Here is a 20,098-nt window from a genome sequence, read left to right on the forward strand (position 1 = left end):
TTACCCCTCTGGATGTCGGTAGTGCTCCTATGGGTTTCAGTATTACTCCTCTGGATCTCGGTATTGCACCTCTGGGTGTAAATATTACTCCTCCAGGTGAAAGTATTACTCCTCTGGGTTTCGGTATTACTCCTCTGGATGACGGTGTTACTCCTCCGAGTGCAAGGATTACTCATCTGGGTCTCGGTATTACTCCTCTGGGTTGCGGGATTACTCCTCTGCATGTCGGTGTTAGTCCTCTTGATGTCGCTATTACACCCCTGTCTCTCGGTATTGCTCCTCTGGGTATCAATATTACTCCTCTGGGTGACAGTATTACTGCACTGGGTGACAGTATTACTCGACAGTATTACTCCTCTGGGTGACGGTATTATTACTCTGGGTGTCCTTATTACTCCTCTAGGTGTCGGTATTTATCCTCTGAATGAATATATTCTGCCTATGGGTGTCGGTATTACTCGTCTGGTGTCGCTATTACTCTTCTGGACGTCGGTATTACTCTCGTGGGTGACAGTATTACTCCTCGGGGTGACAATATTACTCCTCTGGGTGACAGCATTGCTCTGAGCTTCGATATTACTCCTCTGGGTGACAGTATTGCTCCTCGGGGTGACGGCATTACTTTGGGTGTCGATATTGCTCCTCTGGGTGACGGTATTACTCCTCTTGATATCGGTATTACTTTGCTGGGTGTCGGTATTACTGCTGTCGGTGACGGTATAACGACCCTGGGTAACCGTATTACTCCTCTGGATATCGGTATTACTCCACTGGGTGAAAGAATTACACGTCTGCGTGTCGGTATTGCTCCTACGGATGACGCTATTACTCCTCTGGATGTCGCTATTACTCGTCTGGCTGTCGGTATTACTCCTCTGGTGAAAGTATTCCTCTTCTGGGTATCGGTATTACTCCTCTGGATGTCGGTATTACTCCTCTGGGTTGCGGGATTACTCCTCTGCATGTCGGTGTTACTCCTCTTGATGTCGCTATTACACCCCTGTCTCTCGGTATTGCTCCTCTGGGTATCAATATTACTCCTCTGGGTGACAGTATTACTGCACTGGGTGACAGTATTACTCGACAGTATTACTCCTCTGGGTGACGGTATTACTACTCTGGGTGTCGACATTACTGCTCTGGGTTCGGTATTACTCCTCTGCATGTCGGTATTACTCCTCTGGATGTCGCTACTACTCCTCTGGGTGTCGGTACTACTCATCTGGGTGTCGGAATACGCCTCTGGGTGACAGTATTACTCCTCTGGATGTCGGTATTACTCCACTGGGTGCACGTATTACCACCCTGGATGTCGGTGTACTGCTCTGGGTGACTATATTACTCTTCTGTGTGTCGGCATTACTCCCCTGATTGTCGGTATTACTCCTCTGAGTGACGGTATTACTCCTCTGGGTGTCGGTATTACTCCGCTGCGTGTCGGTATTACCCCTCTGGGTGCCACTATTACTCCTATTGGTGAAGGAATTGCTTCTTCTGGTGTCAATATTACTCGCCTGGGTGAAAGTATTATTCATCAGTGTTTCGGTATCACTCCTCTGGATACCGGTATTAATCATCTGGATTTCGCTATTACTCCTCTGGATGTAGGTATTACTCCTCGGGATGAAAGTATTACTCGACAGTATTACTCCACTGGGGTACGGTATTATTCCTCTAGGTGTCGTTATTACTCGTCTGTGTGCCGGTATTATTCCACTGGTTTCGGAATTATTCATCTCGATGTCACTATTACTACTCTCAGTGTCGGGATTAATGCTCTGGCTGACGGTATTACTCCTCTGGGAGACAGTATTAATCGACAGTATTACCCGTGTGGGTGACATTATTACTCCTTTGGATGTCGATATTACTCCTCTGGTGACATTATTACTCCTCTGGGTGACGGCATTATTCTGAGTGCCGATATTACTCCTCTGGATATCGGTATTACTCATCTAGCTGGCTATATTACACCTCTGAGGTTCGGTATTACGCCTCTGGATGACGATATTACACCTCTTGGTGTCGGTATTGCTCCTCTGGTTAACGTTATTACTCCACTGGACGTCGGTATTACTCCGCTGGCTGCCGATATTACTCCTTTGGATGTCGGTATTACTCCGCTGAGTGACGGCATTAATTTGCTGGGTGTCGGTATTACTCCTCTGGGTGTCGATATTACTCCTCTGGACGTCGGTATTACTCCCCTGGTTGACAGTATTACTCCTCTGGGTGTCGGTATTACTGCTCTGTATGACGGTATTACTCCGCTGGGTGAAAGTATTACTCCTCTGGGTGTCGGTATTACACCTCTGGAAGTCGGTATTACTCCTCTGGGTTGGTATTACTCATCTGCGTATCATTATTGCTCAACTGCCTATCGTTATTACCCCTCTGGGTGGCGGTATTACTCCTCTAGATATCGGTATTACTCCTGTCGACATGGGTATTAATACTCTGGATGTCTGTATTACTCCTCTTGATGTCGTTATTGCTCCTCTGGGTATCAGTATTACTGCTCAAGGTGAGATTTTACTCCACTGGGTGTCGGTATTGCTCCTCTGGGTGTCAATATTACTCCTCTGGGTGAAACTATTACTCCCCAGGGTTTCGGTATTACTTCTTTGGATGGTGTTATTACTCTTCTGGATTTCGTTATTAATCCTCTAGATGTCGGTATCACTCCTCTGGGTGACAGCACTGCTCTGGGCGTCGATATTACTCCTCTGGATGACTGTGTTATTCGTCTGGATTTCGGTATTACACACATGGGTGACATTATTACTCCTCTAGGTGGCAATATTACTCCTCTTTGTGACAGCATTACTCTGGTTGTCGATATTACTCTTCTGAGTGATGGTATTACTCCTCTGGATGTTGGTATTACTTTGCTGGGTGTCGGTATTACTACTGTCGGTGACGGTATAACTCCCCTGGGTGATCGTATTACGATTCTGGAGCTCGGTATTACTCCACTGGGTCAAAGTATTACTCATCTGTCTGTCGGTATTACTCCTCTGGGTGACGCTACTACTCCTCTGGATGTCGCCATTACTCCTTTGGATGTCGGTATTACTCTCTGGGTGACGGTATTACTCATTTGGGTGACTGTATCACACATCTGCATGTCGGCATTACTCCTTTGGGTGACGGCATTACTCCTTTGGGTGTCGCTATTACTCCTCTGGGTTTCGGAATTACTCGTCTTGGTGAAAGTATTACTCATTTTGGTGTTAGTATTAGACCTCTGGATGTCGGTATTACTTCTCTGGGTTGATATTACTCGTCTCGATGTCGATATTACTTCTCTGCGTGTCGGTTTTACTCCTCTGGTGACGGTATTGCTCCTCTGAATAAAGATATTACTTCTCTGGATGTCGGTATTAGTCCTCTGGATGTCGGTAGTGATCCTATGCGTTTCAGTATTACACCTCTGTGTGTCGGTATTGCTCCTCTGGGTGTCAATATTACTCCTCTGGATGTTGTTATTAATCCTCTGGGTGTCTGTATTTCTCCTCTGGTTGAATGTATTGTTCCTCTAGGTTTAGCTATTGCTCCTCTGGTGTCGGTATTACTCCTCTGGACATTGGTATTACTCCCCTGGGTGACAGTATTACTCCTCTGGGTGACACTATTACTCCTCGGGGTGACGGCATTGCTCTGGTCGTCGATATTACTCCTCTGGGTGACGGTATTACTCCTCTGGATGTCGGTATTACGTTGCTGCGTGTTGGTATTACACCTGTCGGTGACGATATAACTCCCCTGGGTGACCGTATTAATCCTCTGGATATCGGTATTACTCCTCTGGGAGTCGGTATTTCTCCTCGGGGTGACGCTATTCCTCCTCTGGATGTCCCTACTATTCATCTGGCTGTCGGTATTACTCCTCTGGGTGACGGTATTCCTCCTCTGCGTGATGGTATTACTCCTTTGGATGTCCCTATTACTCCTTTGGGTTTCGGTATTACTCCTCTTGGTGAAAGTATTACACATCTAGGTATCAGTATTACACCTCTGGATGTCGGTATTACACGTCTGGTTTGATATTACTCGTCTGGATCTAGATATTACTGCTCTGCGTGTCGGTATAACTACTCTGGTGAAGGCATTCCTCCTCTTGGTGTCGGTATTACTCCTCTGGATTATGGTATTACTCCCATGGATGTCGGTAGTGCTCCTATGGGTTTCAGTATTACTCCTCAGAGTATCGGTATTGCTCCTCTGGATGCCAATATTACTCCTCTGCGAGAACGTATTACTCCTCTGGGTTTCGGTATTACTCCTCTGGATGAAGGTATTACTCCTCTGTGTGATAGTATTACTCCTCTGGGTGTCGGTATTACTCCTCTGGGTTTCGGTATTACTCATCTACATGTAGGAATTACTCCTCAAGTGACGGTATGCCTCCTCTGGGTGTCGGTATTGTTCCTCTGGGTGCCAATATTACTCCTTTGGGAGGAAGTATTACTCCTCTGGGTTTCGGTATTACTCCTCTGGATGAAGGTATTACTCCTCTGAGTGAAAGTATTACTCGTCTGGGTGTCGGTATTACATCTCTGGATGTCGGTATTAATCCTTTGGGTTGCTATTACTCGTCTGGGTGTCAGTATAACTCCTCTGCGTATCGATATTTCTCCCGTGGCTGACAGTATTACTCCTCCCCGTGTCGGTATTACTCCTGTCGAAGTAGATATTACTCCTCTGGATGTTGGTATTACTCGTCTGGGTGTCGGTATCTCTCCTATGGGTGCTGGTATTGCTCATCTGGGTGTCGGTATTACTCCTCTGGGAGACAGTATTAATCGACAGTATTACCCCTGTGGGTGACGATATTACTCCTTTGGATGTCGGTATTACTCCTCTCTATGACGGTATTGCTCCGCTGCGTGAAAGTATTACTCCTCTGGATGTCGGTATTACTCCTCTAGGTTGGTATTACTCGTCTGGGTGTCAGTATTACTCATCTGCCTATCGGTATTACTCATCTGGGTGGCGGTATTACTCCTCTGGGTATCGGTATTACTCCTGTCGACATCCAGAGGTGTAATAGTGACATCCAGAGGAGTAATACTTGCACCCAGCAGAGTAATACCGAAAGCCAGAGGAGTAATAACGACACCCAGATGAGTAATATTGACACCCAGAGGAGCGATACCGACATCCAGAGGAGTAATATTTTCAACCAGAGGACTAATAATGGAACCCATAGGAGTAATACCGTCACCCAGTGGAGTAATGCTGAGATCCAGAGGTGTAATACCGACACACAGAGGCGTAATATAGTCACCCAGAGCAGTAATACCGACATCCAGAATAGTAATACCTACACCCAGAGGAGTTATACCGACATCCAGTGGAGTAATATCGTCACCCAGAGGGGTATTCCGACAGCCAGATGAGTAGTACCGAAACCCAGACGAGTAAGAGCGACATACACAGGAATAATACCGACATGCAGAGGATAAATACCGAAACCCGGAGGAGTGATACCGACACACAGAGGAGTAATACTTTCATTCAGAGGAGTAATACCTCCATCCAGAAGAGTAATACCAAAACCTAGAGGAGTAATACCAACATCTAGAGGAGTAGTATCTCACCCAGAGGAGTAATACCGTCACCCAGAGGAGTAATACCGCCCTTCAGAGGAGTAATACCGACACCCAGAGGAGTAATACTGTCACCCAGATGAGTTATACTGTCGAGTAATAGTGTCACCCAGAGGAGTAATACCTACACCCAGAGGAGTAATACTGTTAACCTGACGAGTAATACAGTCACACAGAGGAGTACTACCGACAGCCAAAGGTGTAATAGCGACTTCCAGAGTAGTAATAGCGTCAGCCAGAGGAGTAATACTGACACTCAGAGGAGTAATACTTTCACTCAGAGGAGAAATATCGACACACAGACCAATGCCGTCATCCAGAGTAGTAATACTTTCACCCAGAGAAGTAATACCGACACCTGAGGAGTACAACCGACAACCAAAGGAGTAATATTGACACCTAAGGAACAATACCGACATCCCGAAGAGTAATAATATTTTCTCTCAGAGGATTAATGCTGGCACCCAGAGGAGTAATACCGACACTGAGAGGAGTAACACAGTCACTCAGGAGTAAACCCGTCTTCCAAAGGAGTAATACCGGCTCACAGAGGAGTAATATAGTCACCCAGGGCAGTAATGCTGACATCCAGAGTAGTAATACCTACACCCAGAGGAGTAATGCCGATATCCATTGGAGTATTACCGTCACCCAGGGGAGTTATACCTTCGAGTAATACTGTCGCCCAGAGGAATAATACCGACCTGCAGAGGAGTAATACCGACAACCAGAGGAGTAATACTGTCACCCTGACGAGTAATACCGTCACACAGAGGAGAAATACCGACAGCCAGAGGAGTATTAGCGACTTCCAGAGGAGTAATAGCGGCACCGTGAGGAGTAATACCGATACCCAGAGGAGTAATACTTTGACTCAGTGGAGTAATACCGATATCCAGAGGAGTAATACCGTCACCCAGAGGAGTAATATCGACACCAGAGTAATGCCGCCACACAGCGTAGTAATACTGTCACCCAGAGGATTAATACCGACAACCAGAGGAGTAATACCTTCACCGAGTGGAGTAATATCGACGCCCAGAGCAATGCCGCTGCCCATAGGAGTAATACTGTCACCCAGGGGAGTAATACCGACGACCAGAGGAGTAATAACGAAACCACAGATGTAATACCAACACCAAGCGGTGTAATACTTTAGACCAGAGGAGAAATACCGATATCCCGAGGAGTAATACCTACACCGAGGGGAGTAATACCGACACCCAGAAGAGTAACAGCTTCACTCAGGAGTAATACCGACATCCAAAGGAGTAATACCGGCACACAGAGGAGTAATATAGTCACCCAGAGCCATAATGCTGACATCCAGATTAGTAATACCTACACCCAGAGGAGTAATGCCGATATCCAGAGCAGTAATACCGTCACCCAGAGGATTATTCCGACACCCAGATGAACAGTGCCAACAGCCAGGAGAGCAACAGCGCAATACAGAGGAGTAATACCGACATGCAGAGTACTAATTCCTAAACCCAGAGGAGTAATGTCGACACCCAGAGGAGCAATAGTTTCACTTAGAGGAGTAATATTGACACCCAGAGGAGCAATACCGACACCCAGAGAATTGATACTGAAACCATTGGAGCTCTACCGACATCCAGAGGAGTAATACCGACATCCAGAGGAGTAATGCCGAAATCCAGAGGAGGAATACCGTCACCAGTGGAGTAATACCGACATGGAGAGAAGTAGTATCGACATCCAGACGAGTAATATCAACCCAGAGGAATAATACCGACATCCAGAAGTGTAATAGTGACATCCAGATGAGTAATACTTTCACCCAGAAGAGTAATGCCTAAATGCAGAGAAGTAATAGCGACATCCAGAGGAGTAATAGCTTCACCCAGAGGAGTAATACCGACCTTCAGAGAAGTAATACCGACACCCACAGGAGTAATACTGTTACCCTGACGAGTAATACAGTCACACAGAGGAGCAATACCGACAGCCAGAGGTGTAATAGCGACTTCCAGAGTAGTAATAACGTCAGCCAGAGGAGTAAACCGACACCCATACGAGTAACACTTCCACCCAGTGGAGCAATACCGATATCCAGAGGAGTAATACCGTCACCCAGAGGAGTAATATCGACAGCCAGAGTAATGTCGTCACACAGAATAGTAATACTGTCACCCAGAGGAGTAATACTGTCAACCAGGTATGTAATACCAATATCCAGAGGAGTAATACCGTCAGCCAGAGGAGTAGTATCGACACTCAGACCAATGCCGTCATCCAGTGGAGTAATACTTTCACCCATAGAAATAATACTGTCAACCGGGAGGGTAATACCGTCGTCCAGAGGAGGAATACCGACACCTGAGGAGTAATACCGACAAAGAGAGGAGTAATACTTTCTCCCAGAGGAGAAATATCGACATCCCGAGGAGTAATAACGACACCCAGAGGAGTAATATTGACACCCAGAGGAGCAATACCGAACACCCAGAGGAATAATATTTTCACTCAGAGGCGTAATACTGGCACACAGAGGAGTAATACCGACACCGAGAGGAGTAACACAGTCACTGAGGAGTAATACCGACTTCCAAAGGAGTAATACTGACACACTGAGGAGTAATATAGTCACCCAGAGCAGTAATGCTGACATCCAGATATGTAGTACCTACACCTAGAGGAGTAATGCCGACATCCATTGGAGTATTACCGTCACCCAGAGGAGTTATACTGTCGATTAATACTGTCGCCCAGAGGAGTAATACCGATCTGCAGAGGAGTAATACCGACACACAGAGAGGTAATACTGTCACCCTGACGAGTGATACCTTCACACAGAGGAGAAATACCGACAGCCAGAGGAGTAATAGCGGCACCCTGAGGAGTAATACCGACACCCAGAGGATTAATACTTTCACCCAGTGGATTAATACCGATATCCAGAGGAGTAATACGGTCAACCAGAGGAGTAATCTCGACACCCAAACGAGTAATAATTTCACCCAGTGGATTAATACCGGTATCCAGAGGATTAATAACGTCACCAAGAGGAGCAATATCGACAGCCAGAGTAATGCCGCCACACAGATTAGTAATACTGTCACCCAGAGGAGTAATACTGTCACCCAGGTATGTAATATCGACATCCGGAGGAGTAATGCCACTGGGTAAAAGTATTACTCGTCTGGGTGTCGGTTTACTCCTCTGGCTGACGCTATTACTACTCTGGAAATCGCTATTACACCTCTGGCTGTCGGTATTGCTCCTCTCTGTGACTGTATTACTAGTCAGGGTAACAGTATTACTCCTGTGGGTGTCGGTATTACTCCTCTGAAGGTCGGTATTACTCCTCTGGATGACGCTATTACTCCTCTGGATGTCGCTATTACTCCTCTGCGTTTCGGCATTACTCTTCAGGGTGAAAGTATTACTCATATGGATGTGACTATTACACCTCTGGATGTCGGTATTATTCCTCTGGGTTGATCTTACTCGTCTGGATGTCGATATTACTTCTCTCCGTGTCGGTATTACTCCGTGGTGATGGTATTCCTCCTCTGGATTTCGGTATTACTCCTCTGGATGCCGTTATTACTCCTCTGGATGTCGGTAGAGCTCCAATGGTTTCAGTATTAATTCTCTGGGTGTCGGTATTGCTCCTCTAGATGTTTGTATTACTCCTCTGGGTTTTGGTATTTCTCCTCTGGATGGAGGTATTAGTCCTCTGAATGAAAGTATTACTCCTCTGTGTGTCGGAATTACTCCTCCGGGTTTCGGTATTAATCCTCTGCATGTCGGTATTACTCCTGTGTATGTCGCTATTACTCCTCTGGTTTTCGGTACTACTCATCTGGCTGTCGGAATACTCCTCTGGGTGACAGTATTACTCCACTGGATGTTGGTATTGCTATTCTGGATGTCGGTATTACTGCTCTGGGTGACTATATTACGCCTATGTGTGTTGGTATTACTCCTCTGATTGAGGGTATTACTCATCTGGGTTTCAGTAGTACTCCACTTGGTGTCTGTATTACTCCTCTGGGTGCCAATATTACTCCTCTGGTTGAAATTATTACTCCTCTGAGTGTCGTTATTACTCCTCTGGCTGTCGGTATTACTCTGCTGGGTGAAAGTATTACTCCTCTGGGTGTCGCTATTACACCTATGGATGTCGGGATTACTCCTCTGGGTTGGTATTACTAGTCTGCGTGTCAGTATTACTCCTCTGCATATCGGTAATACTCCTCTTGGTGACTGTGTTACTCCTGGGGGTGTCGGTTGTACGCCGCTGGAAGTAGGTATTACTCCTCTGGAAGTAGGAGTTACTACTCTGGGCGTTGGTATTGCTCCTTTGGTGTGAGCATTACTCCTCTGGGTGAAAATATTACTCCTCTGGGTGTCGGTATTGCTCCTCTGGGTGTCAATATTACTCATCTGGGTGAAAGTATTACGCCTCTGTATTTCGGTATTTCTCCTCTGGATGGCGGTATTATTTGTCTGGATTTCTCTATTAAACATAGAAACATAGAAACATAGAAAATAGGTGCAGGAGTAGGCCATTCGGCCCTTCTAGCCTGCACCGCCATTCAATGAGTTCATGGCTGAACATTCAACTTCAGTACCCCAATCCTGCTTTCTCGCCATACCCCTTGATCCCCCTAGTAGTAAGGACCTCATCTAACTCCTTTTTGAATATATTTAGTGAATTGGCCTCAACAACTTGCTGTGGTAGAGAATTCCACAGGTTCACCACTTTCTGGGTGAAGAAGTTCCTCCGCATCTCGGTCCTAAATGGCTTACCCCTTATCCTTAGACTGTGACCTCTGGTTCTGGACTTCCCCAACATTGGGAACATTCTTCCTGCATCTAACCTGTCGAACCCCGTCAGAATTTTAAATGTTTCTATGAGGTCCCCTCTCATTCTTCTGAACTCCAGTGAATACAAGCCCAGTTGATCCAGTCTTTCTTGATAGGTCAGTCCCGCCATCCCGGGAATCCGTCTGGTGAACCTTCGCTGCACTCCCTCAATAGCAAGAATGTCCTTCCTCAGGTTAGGAGACCAAAACTGTACACAATATTCCAGGTGTGGCCTCACCAATGCCCTGTACAACTGTAGCAACACCTCCCTGCCCCTGTACTCAAATCCCCTTGCTATGAAGGCCAACATGCCATTTGCTTTCTTAACCGCCTGCTGCACCTGCATGCCAACCTTCAATGACTGATGTACCATGACACCCAGGTCTCTCTGCACCTCCCCTTTTCCTAATCTGTCACCATTCAGATAATAGTCTGTCTCTCTGTTTTTACCACCAAAGTGGATAACCTCACATTTATCCACATTATACTTCATCTGCCATGCATTTGCCCACTCACCTAACCTATCCAAGTCGCTCTGCAGCCTCACAGCATCCTCCTCGCAGCTCACATTGCCACCCAACTTAGTGTCGTCCGCAAATTTGGAGATACTACATTTAATCCCCTCATCTAAATCATTAATGTACAGTGTAAACAGCTGGGGCCCCAGCACAGAACCTTGCGGTACCCCACTAGTCACTGCCTGCCATTCTGAAAAGTACGCATTTATTCCTACTCTTTGCTTACTGTCTGACAACCAGTTCTCAATCCATGTCAGTACACTATCCCCAATCCCATGTGCTCTAACTTTGCTCATCAATCTCTGGTCGTCGCTATTACTCCTCTGGTTGTCGGTATCACTCCTCTGGGTGACGGTATTGCTCTGGGCGTAAATGTTACTCCGCTGGGTGACGGTATTACCTCTCTAGATGTCGTATTACACGCCTGGGTGACAGTATTACTCCTCAAGGTGACAATATTACTTCTCTGTGTGACGGCATTACTCTGCGTGTCGATATTACTCCTCTGGGTGTCAGTATTACTGCTCTGGTTGAAAATATTACTCCTCTGGACGTCGGTATTGCTCATCTGGGTGTCAATATTACTCAACTGAGTGTCGCTATTACTCCTCTTGCTATCGGTATTACTCTGCTGGGTGAAAGTATTACACCTCTGGGTGTCGCTATTACACCTCTGGATGTCGGGATTACTCTTCTGGGTTGGTATTACTCGTCTGCGTGTCCGTATTACTCCTCTGCATATCGGTAATACTCCTCTTGGTGACTGTGTTACTCCTGGGGTTGTCGGTTGTACCCCGCTGGAAGTAGGTATTACTCCTCTGGTTGTCGGTATCACTCCTCTGGGCGACGGCATTGCTCTCGTCGTAAATGTTACTCCGCTGGGTGACAGTATTACCTCTCTGGATGGCATATTACACACCTGGGTGACAGTATTATTCCTCAAGGTGACAATATTACTTCTCTGTGTGACGGCATTACTCTGGGTGTCGATATTACTCCTCTGGGTGTCAGTATTACTGCTCTGCTTGAAAATATTACTCCTCTGGGCGTCGGTATTGCTCCTCTGGGTGTCAATATTACTCATCTGGGTGTCGCTATTATGCCTCTGGCTGTCGGCATTACTCTGCTGGGTGAAAGTATTACTCCTCTGGGTCTCGCTATTACACCTCTGGATGTCGGGAATACTCCTCTGGGTTGGTATTACTAATCTGTGTGTAAGTATTACTCCTCTGCGTATCAGTAAAACAACTGTGGGTGACGATATTACTCCTGGGGGTGGCGGTATTACCCCGCTGGATGTAGATATTACTCCTCTGCAAGTAGGAATTACTACTCTGGGTGTCGGTATTGCTCCTCTGGGTGTCAATATTACTCGTCTGGGTGAAAGTATTACTCCTCTGGGTTTCGGCATTTCTCTCTGGATGGCGGTATTACTCCTCTGGGTGTCGGTATTACTCCTCTGGTTGTCGGTATCACTCCTCTGCGTGATGGCATTAATCTGGGTGTCGATATTACTCCTCTGGGTGACGATATTACTCCTCCGGATGTCGGCATTACTTTGCTGGATGTCGGTATTACACCTGCCGGTAAAGGTATAACTCCCCTGCGTGACCGTATTACTCCTCTGGATATCGGTATCACTCCCCTGGGTGAAAGTATTACTCCTCTGGGTGTCCGTATTACTCCTCGGGTTGACGCTATTACTCATCTGGATGTCGCTATTAGTCCTCTGTATGTCGGTATTACTCCTCTGGGTGATGCTATTGCTCCTCTGGGTGACGTTATTACTCCGCTGCGTGAAAGTATTCATCCTCTGGGTGTCGTATTACACCTCTGGATGTCGGTATTACTCATCTGGGTTGATATTAATCGTCTGGTTGTCAGTATTACACCTTTGCGCATCGGTATTACTCCTCTGGGTGTCGGTATTACTCATCCTGGTGCCGGTATTACTCCTGTCGGCGTAGGTATTACTCCTCTGGATGTCGATATTACTCCTCTTGGTGTCGGTAGCGCTCCTCTGGGTGTCGGTACTGCTGCTCTGCGTGAGCATGTTTCTCCACTGGTGTCGGTATTGCTCCTCTGGTCGTCCATATTATTCATCAGGGTGAAAGTAATACTCCTCTGGATGGTGGTATTATTCCTCTGGATTTCGCTATTACGCCTCTGGGTATCGGCATTTCTCCTCTGGATGTCGGTATCACTCCACTGGGTGACGGCATTGCTATTGGCGGCAATATTACTCTTCTGGGTGACAGTATTACTCCTCTGGAAATCGGTATTTCACACCTGGGTGACAGTTTTACTCCTCTAGGTGACAGTATTACTTCTTTGTGTGACGGCATTACTCTGGGTGTCGATATTACTCCTCTGGGTGACGGTATTACTCCTCTGAATATCGGTTAGCTTTGCTGGGTGTCGGTATTACTGCTGTCGGTGATGGCATATCTCTGCTCGGTGACCGTATTACTCCTCTGGATTTCGGTATTACTCCACTGCGTGAAAGTATTACTCCTCTGGGTTTCGGTATTGCTCCTCTTGGTGACGCTATTACTCCTCTGGATATATCGCTATTACTCATCTGGATGTCGGTATTACTCCTTTGGGTGACGATATTACTCCTATGGGTGACAGTAAAACTCCACTGGATGTCGGTAATACTCCTCTGGGTGACGGTATTACTCCTTTTGGTGTCGCTATTACTCCTCTGGCTTTTGGTATTACTCCACTGGGTAAAAGTATTACTCGTCTCGGTGTCAGCATTACACCTCTGGATGTCGGTATTACTCCTCTGGATTGATTTACTCGTCTGGATGCCGATATTACTTCTCTGCGAGTCGGTATTACTCCTGTGGTTGTCGGCATTGCTCCACTGCGTGTCAATATTACTCCTCTGGGAGAAAGTATTACTCCTCTGGGTTTCGGTATTACTCCTCTTGATGACGGCATTACTCCTCTGAGTGAAAGTATTACTCCTCCAGGTGTCGGTATTACTCCTCTGGGTTCAGGGATTACTTCTCTTTATGTCGGTATTCCTCCTCTGCGTTTCAGTATAACTCCTCTGGTGACGGTGCTCCTCCTCTGGGAGAAAGTATTACTACTCTGGGTTTCGGTATTACTCCTCTGGATGTTGGTATTACTCCTCTGAATGAAAGTATTACTCCACTGGGTTTCGGTATTACTCCTCTGTGTTTCGGTATTACTCCTCTGCATGTCGGTATTTCTCCTCTGCATGTCGCTATTACTCCTCTGGTTTCGGTACTACTCATCTGGCTGTTGGAATACTCCTCTGTGTGTCGATATTACTCCTCTGGATGCCGGCATTACTCCTCTGATTCGATGGTATTACTCCTCTGGGTGTCGGTATTACTCCACTGGATGTCGTATTACTCCTCTGGGTGGCAGTATTACTCCCATGGTTGAAAATATTACTCCTCTGGGTGTCAGTATTGCTCCTCTGGGTGTCAATATTACTCCTCTGGGTGTCGTTATTACTACTCTGGCTTTTGGTATTACTCCACTGCGTGAAAGCATTACTCCTCTGGGTGTCGGTATTACACCTCTGGATGTCGGTATTACTCCTCTGGATGTCGGTATTACTCCTCTGAGTTGGTATTACTCGTCTGCGTGTCAGTATTACTCTTCTGCGTATCAGCAATACTCATCTGGCTGACATTATTACTCCTCTGGGTGTCGGTATTACTCCTCTGGGTTTCAATATTACTCACCTGGGTGAAAGTGTTACTCCTCTGGTTTACGGTATTTCTCTTCTCGATGGTGGTATTATTCGTCTGGATTTCGCTATTATTCCTCTGGGTGTCGGTATTACTCCTGTGGATTTCGGTATCACTCCTCTGGGTGACGGCATTGCTCTGGGTGTCGATATTACTCTGCTGGGTGAAGGTAATTCCTCTGAGGATGTAGGTATTTCCACAACTTGGGGACAGTATTACTCCTCTAGGTGACAGTATTACTTCTCTGTGTGACGGAATTACTCTGGGTGTCTATATTACTCCTTTGGGTGACGGTATTACACGTCTGGGTGACAGTTGTACTCCTATAGATATCGGTATTACTCGTCTGTGTGAAGCTATTACTCATTTGGGTGTCGCTACTATTCATCTGGATGTCGGCATTGCTTATCTGGGTGAAAGTATCACTCCTCTGGGTGTCGGTATTACACCTTTGGATGCTGGCATTACTCCTCTGGGTTAGTATTACTCCTCTGGGTGTCGGTATCACTCCTCTGCGTTTCGGTATTACTCGTCTGGGTGACGGGATTCCGTCTCTGGGTGTCGGCATCACTCACTGGATGTCGGTATTATTCCTCTCGATGTCGGTATTACTCCTCTGGGTGTCGGTAATGATCCTCTCCGTGTCGGTATTGCTCCTACTGGTGTCAATATTACTACTCTGGGTGAAAGTATTACTCCTCTGGGTATTGGTATTACTCCTCTGGATGTCGTTATTACTCCTCTGAATGACTATATTACGCCTCTGTGTATCGTTATTACTCCTCTGGATGTCGGTATTACTCCTCTAAGTGACGGTATTACGCAAATGGGTGTCGGTATTACTCCCCAGGGTGTCGGTATTACTCCTCTGGGTGCCAGTATTACTCCTCTGGGTGAAAATATTACTCCTCTGGATGTCGGTCTTACTCATCTGGATGGCGATATTACTCCTGTGAGGTTGACTATTACTCCTCTGGAAGAAAGTATTCCTCCTTTGCGTGTCGGTATTACTCATCTGGGTGACGGTATTACTCCTTTGGGATCGATATTACTCCTCTGGGTTTCAGTATTACTCCTCTGTGTGACGGTATTACTTTCTGGATGTCGGTATTACTCCTCTGGCTGTCGGTATTACTTCGCTGGACGTCGGCATTACACCCCTGGGTGAGAGTATTACTCATCTGGATTTACTGCTCTGGGTGACGCTATTACTCAACTGGGTGCCGGTATTACTCCTCTGGGTGACGGTATTACACCTCTGGGTGGCAGTATTACTCCTCTAGATATCGGTATTACTCCTCTGGGTGAAGTTATTACTCAGTTGGGTGTCGCTATTATTCATCTGTATGTCGGTATTACTCATCTGGGTGAAAGTATTACTTCTCTGGGTGTCGGTATTACACCTTTGGATGTCGGCATTACTCCTCTCGGTTGGTATTACTCCTCTGGGTGTCGGTATCACTCCTCTGCGTTTCGGTATTTTTCGTCTGGGTGACGGTATTCCATCTCTGGGTGTCGGCATCACTCCCTGGATGTCGGTATTATTCCTGTGGATGTTGGTATTACTCCTCTGGGTCTCGGTAATGATCCTCTCCGTATTGTTCCTCCGGGTCTCAATATTACTAATCTGGGTTAAAGTATTACTCCTCTGATTTTCGGTCTTACTCCTCTGGATATCGGTATTACTCCTCTGAGTGAAAGTATTACTCCTCTGGATGTCGGTATTACACCTTTGGATGTTGGCATTACTCCTCTGGGTCGGTATTACTGCTCTGGGTGTCGGTATTACTCCTCTGCGTTTTGGTATTACTCGTCTAGGTGATGGTATTCCGTCTCTGGGTGTCTCGTTTACTCCCAGGATGTCGGTATTACTCCTCTGGATGTCGCTATTACTCCTCTGGGAGTCGGTAATGATTCTTTCCGTGTCGGTATTGCTCCTCCGAGCGGCAATATTACCACTCTCGGTGAAAGTATTACTCATCTGGGTTTCGGTATTACTTCTCTGGATCACGGTATTACTCCTCTAAGTGAAAGTATTACTCATCTGGGTGTTGGTATTACTCCTCTGGTTTTCAGTATTACTCTGCCGCATGTCGGTATTACTCCTCTGGATGTCGCCATTACTCCTCTGCATTTCGGTATTGCTCCTCTAGTGACGGTGTTCCTCCTCTGGGAGAAAGTATTACTTCTCAGGCTTTCGGTATTACTCCTCTGAGTGGTTGTATTACTCCTCTGAATGAAATTATTACTTCTCTGGGTGTCGGTATTACTCATCTGGGTTTCGGTATTACTCCTCTGCATGTCGGTATTTCTCCTCTGCATGTCGCTATTACTCCTCTGGGTTTCAGTACTACTCATCTGGCTGTCGGAATACTCCTCTGGGTGACGGTATTACTCCTCTTGATGTCGGTATTACTCCTCTGGAAGTAGGTATTACTATTCTGGATGTCGGTATTACTGCTCTGGGTGACTATATTACGCCTCTGGATGTCGGCATTACTCCTCTGATTGACGGTATTGCTCCACAGGGTGTCGGTATTACTCATCTGGGTGTCAGTATTACTCCCCTGGTTGAAAATATTACTTCGCTGGGTGTCAGTATTGCTCCTCTGGGTGTCAATATTACTCCTCTTGTTATCGTTATTACTCCTCTGGCTTTTGGTATTACTCCACTGCGTGAATGTATTACTCCTCTGGGTGTCGGTATTACACCTCTGGATGTCGGTATTACTCCTCTGTGTTGGTATTACTCGTCTGCGTGTCAGTATTACTCTTATGCGTATCAGTAATACTCATCTGGCTGACGGTATTACTCCTCTGGGTGTCGGTAGTACTCCTCAGGGTTTCAATATTACTCATCTGGGTGAAAGTGTTACTCCTCTGGTTTACGGTATTTCTCTTCTCGATGGCGGTATTATTCGTCTGGATTTCGCTATTATTCCTCTGGCTGTCGGTATTACTCCTCTGGATGTCGGTATCACTCCTCTGGGAGACGAATTGCGTTGGGCGTCGATATTACTCTGCTTGGTGAAGGTAATTCCTCTGAGGATGTAGGTATTCCACACCTGGGGGACAGTATTACTCCTCTAGATATCGGTATTACTCCTCTGGGTGAAGCTATTACTCATTTGGGTGTCGCTACTATTCATCTGGATGTCGGCATTACTTATCTGGGTGAAAGTATTACTCCTCTGGGTGTCGGTATTACACCTTTGGATGTTGGCATTAGTCCTCTGGGTTAGTATTACTCCTCTGTCTGTCGGTATCACTCCTATGCGTTTCGGTATTACTCGTCTGGGTGTCGGTATTCCGTCTCTGGGTGTCGGCATCACTTACTGGATGTCGGTATTATTCCTCTGGATGTCGGTATTTCTCCTCTTGGTGTCGGCAATGATCCTCTCCGTGTCGGTATTGCTTCTCCTGGAGTCAATATTACTACTCTGGGTGAAAGTATTACTCTTCTGGGTATTGGTATTACACATCTGGATGTCGGTATTACTCCTCCGAGTGACTATATTACGCATCTGTGTGTCGGTATTACTCCTCTGGATATCGGTATTACTCCTCTAAGTGACTGTATTACGCCAATGAGTGTCGGTATTACTCCCAAGGGTGTCGGTATTACTCCTCTGGGTGCCAGTATTACTTCTCTGGGTGAAAATATTACTCCTCTGGATGTCGGTCTTACTCATCTGGATGGCGATATTACTCCTGTGAGGGTGGGTATTACTCCTCTGGAAGAAAGTATTCCTCCTTTGCGTGTCGGTATTACTCCTCTGGGTGACGGTATTACTCCTTTGGGATCGATATTACTCCTCTGGGTTTCAGTATTACTCCTCTGTGTGACGGTATTACTTTCTGGATGTCGGTATTACTCCTCTGGTTGTCGGTATTACTTCGCTTGACGTCGGCAATACACCACTGGGTGAGAGTATTACTCATCTGGATGTCGGTATTACATCTCTGGGTGCCGGTATTACACCTCTGGATGGCAGTATTACTCCTCTAGATATCGGTATTACTCCTCTGGGTGAAGTTATTACTCAGTTGGGTGTCGCTATTATTCATCTGGATGTCGGTATTACTCATCTGGGTGAAAGTATTACTCCTCTTGGTGTCGGTATTACACCTTTGGATGTCGGCATTACTCCTCTCGGTTGGTATTACTCCTCTGGTTGTCGGTATCCCTCCTCTGCGTTTCGCTATTTTTCGTCTGCGTGACGCTATTCTATCTCTGGGTGTCGGCATCACTCCCTGGATGTCGGTATTATTCCTCTGGATGTCGGTATTACTCCTCTGTGTGTCGGTAATGATCCTCTCCGTGTCGGTATTGCTCCTCCGGGTGTCAATATTACTACTCTGGATGACAGTATTACTCCTCTGGGTTTCGGTATTACTCCTCTGGATGTCGCTATTACTCCTGTGAGTGAAAGTATCACTCCTCTGGGTGTTGGTATTATTCCTCTGGGTTTCGGAATTGCTCTGCTGCATGTCGGTATTACTCCTCTGGATGACGCTATTACTCCTCTGCATGTCGGTATTGCTCCTCTAGTGACGCTGTGCCTCCTCTGGGAGAAAGTATTAATCCTCAGGCTTTCGGTATTACTCCTCTGAGTGGTTGTATTACTCCTCTGAATGAACGTATTACTCCTCTGGGTGTCGGTATTACTCATCTGTGTTTCGGTATTACTCCTCTGCATGTCGGTATTTCTCCTCTGCATGTCGCTATTACTCCTCTGGGTTTCAGTACTACTCATCTGGCTGTCGGAATACTCCTCTGGGTGACGGTATTACTCCTCTTGATGTCGGTATTACTCCTCTGCATGTCGGTATTTCTCCTCTGCATGTCGCTATTACTCCTCTGGGTTTCAGTACTACTCATCTGGCTGTCGGAATACTCCTCTGGGTGACGGTATCACTCCTCTTGATGTCGGTATTACTCCTCTGGAAGTAGGTATTCCTATTCTGGATGTCGGTAGTACTGCTCTGGGTGACTATATTATGCCTCTGTGTGTCGGTATTGCACCTCTGGATCTCAGCATTACTCCTCTGATTGACGGTATTACTCCTCTGGGTGTCGGTATTACTCCACTGGGTGTCGGTATTACTCATTTGGGTGTCAGTATTACTCATCTGTGTGAAAGTGTTACGTCTCTGGCTTACGGTATTTCTCTTCTCGATGGCGGTATTATTCGTCTGGATTTCGCTATTATTCCTCTGGGTGTCGGTATTACTCCTCTAGATGTCGGTATAACTCCTCTGGGTGACGACATTGCTCTGGGCGTCGATATTACTCTGCTGGGTGAAAGTAATTCCTCTGAGGATGTAGGTATTCCACACCTGGTGGACAGTATTACTCCTCTAGGTGACAGTATTACTTCTCTGTGTGACGGAT

The sequence above is a fragment of the Pristiophorus japonicus genome, chromosome 8 (genome assembly GCF_044704955.1).
Source record: "Pristiophorus japonicus isolate sPriJap1 chromosome 8, sPriJap1.hap1, whole genome shotgun sequence".
NCBI classification, from domain to species: Eukaryota; Metazoa; Chordata; class Chondrichthyes; family Pristiophoridae; genus Pristiophorus; species Pristiophorus japonicus.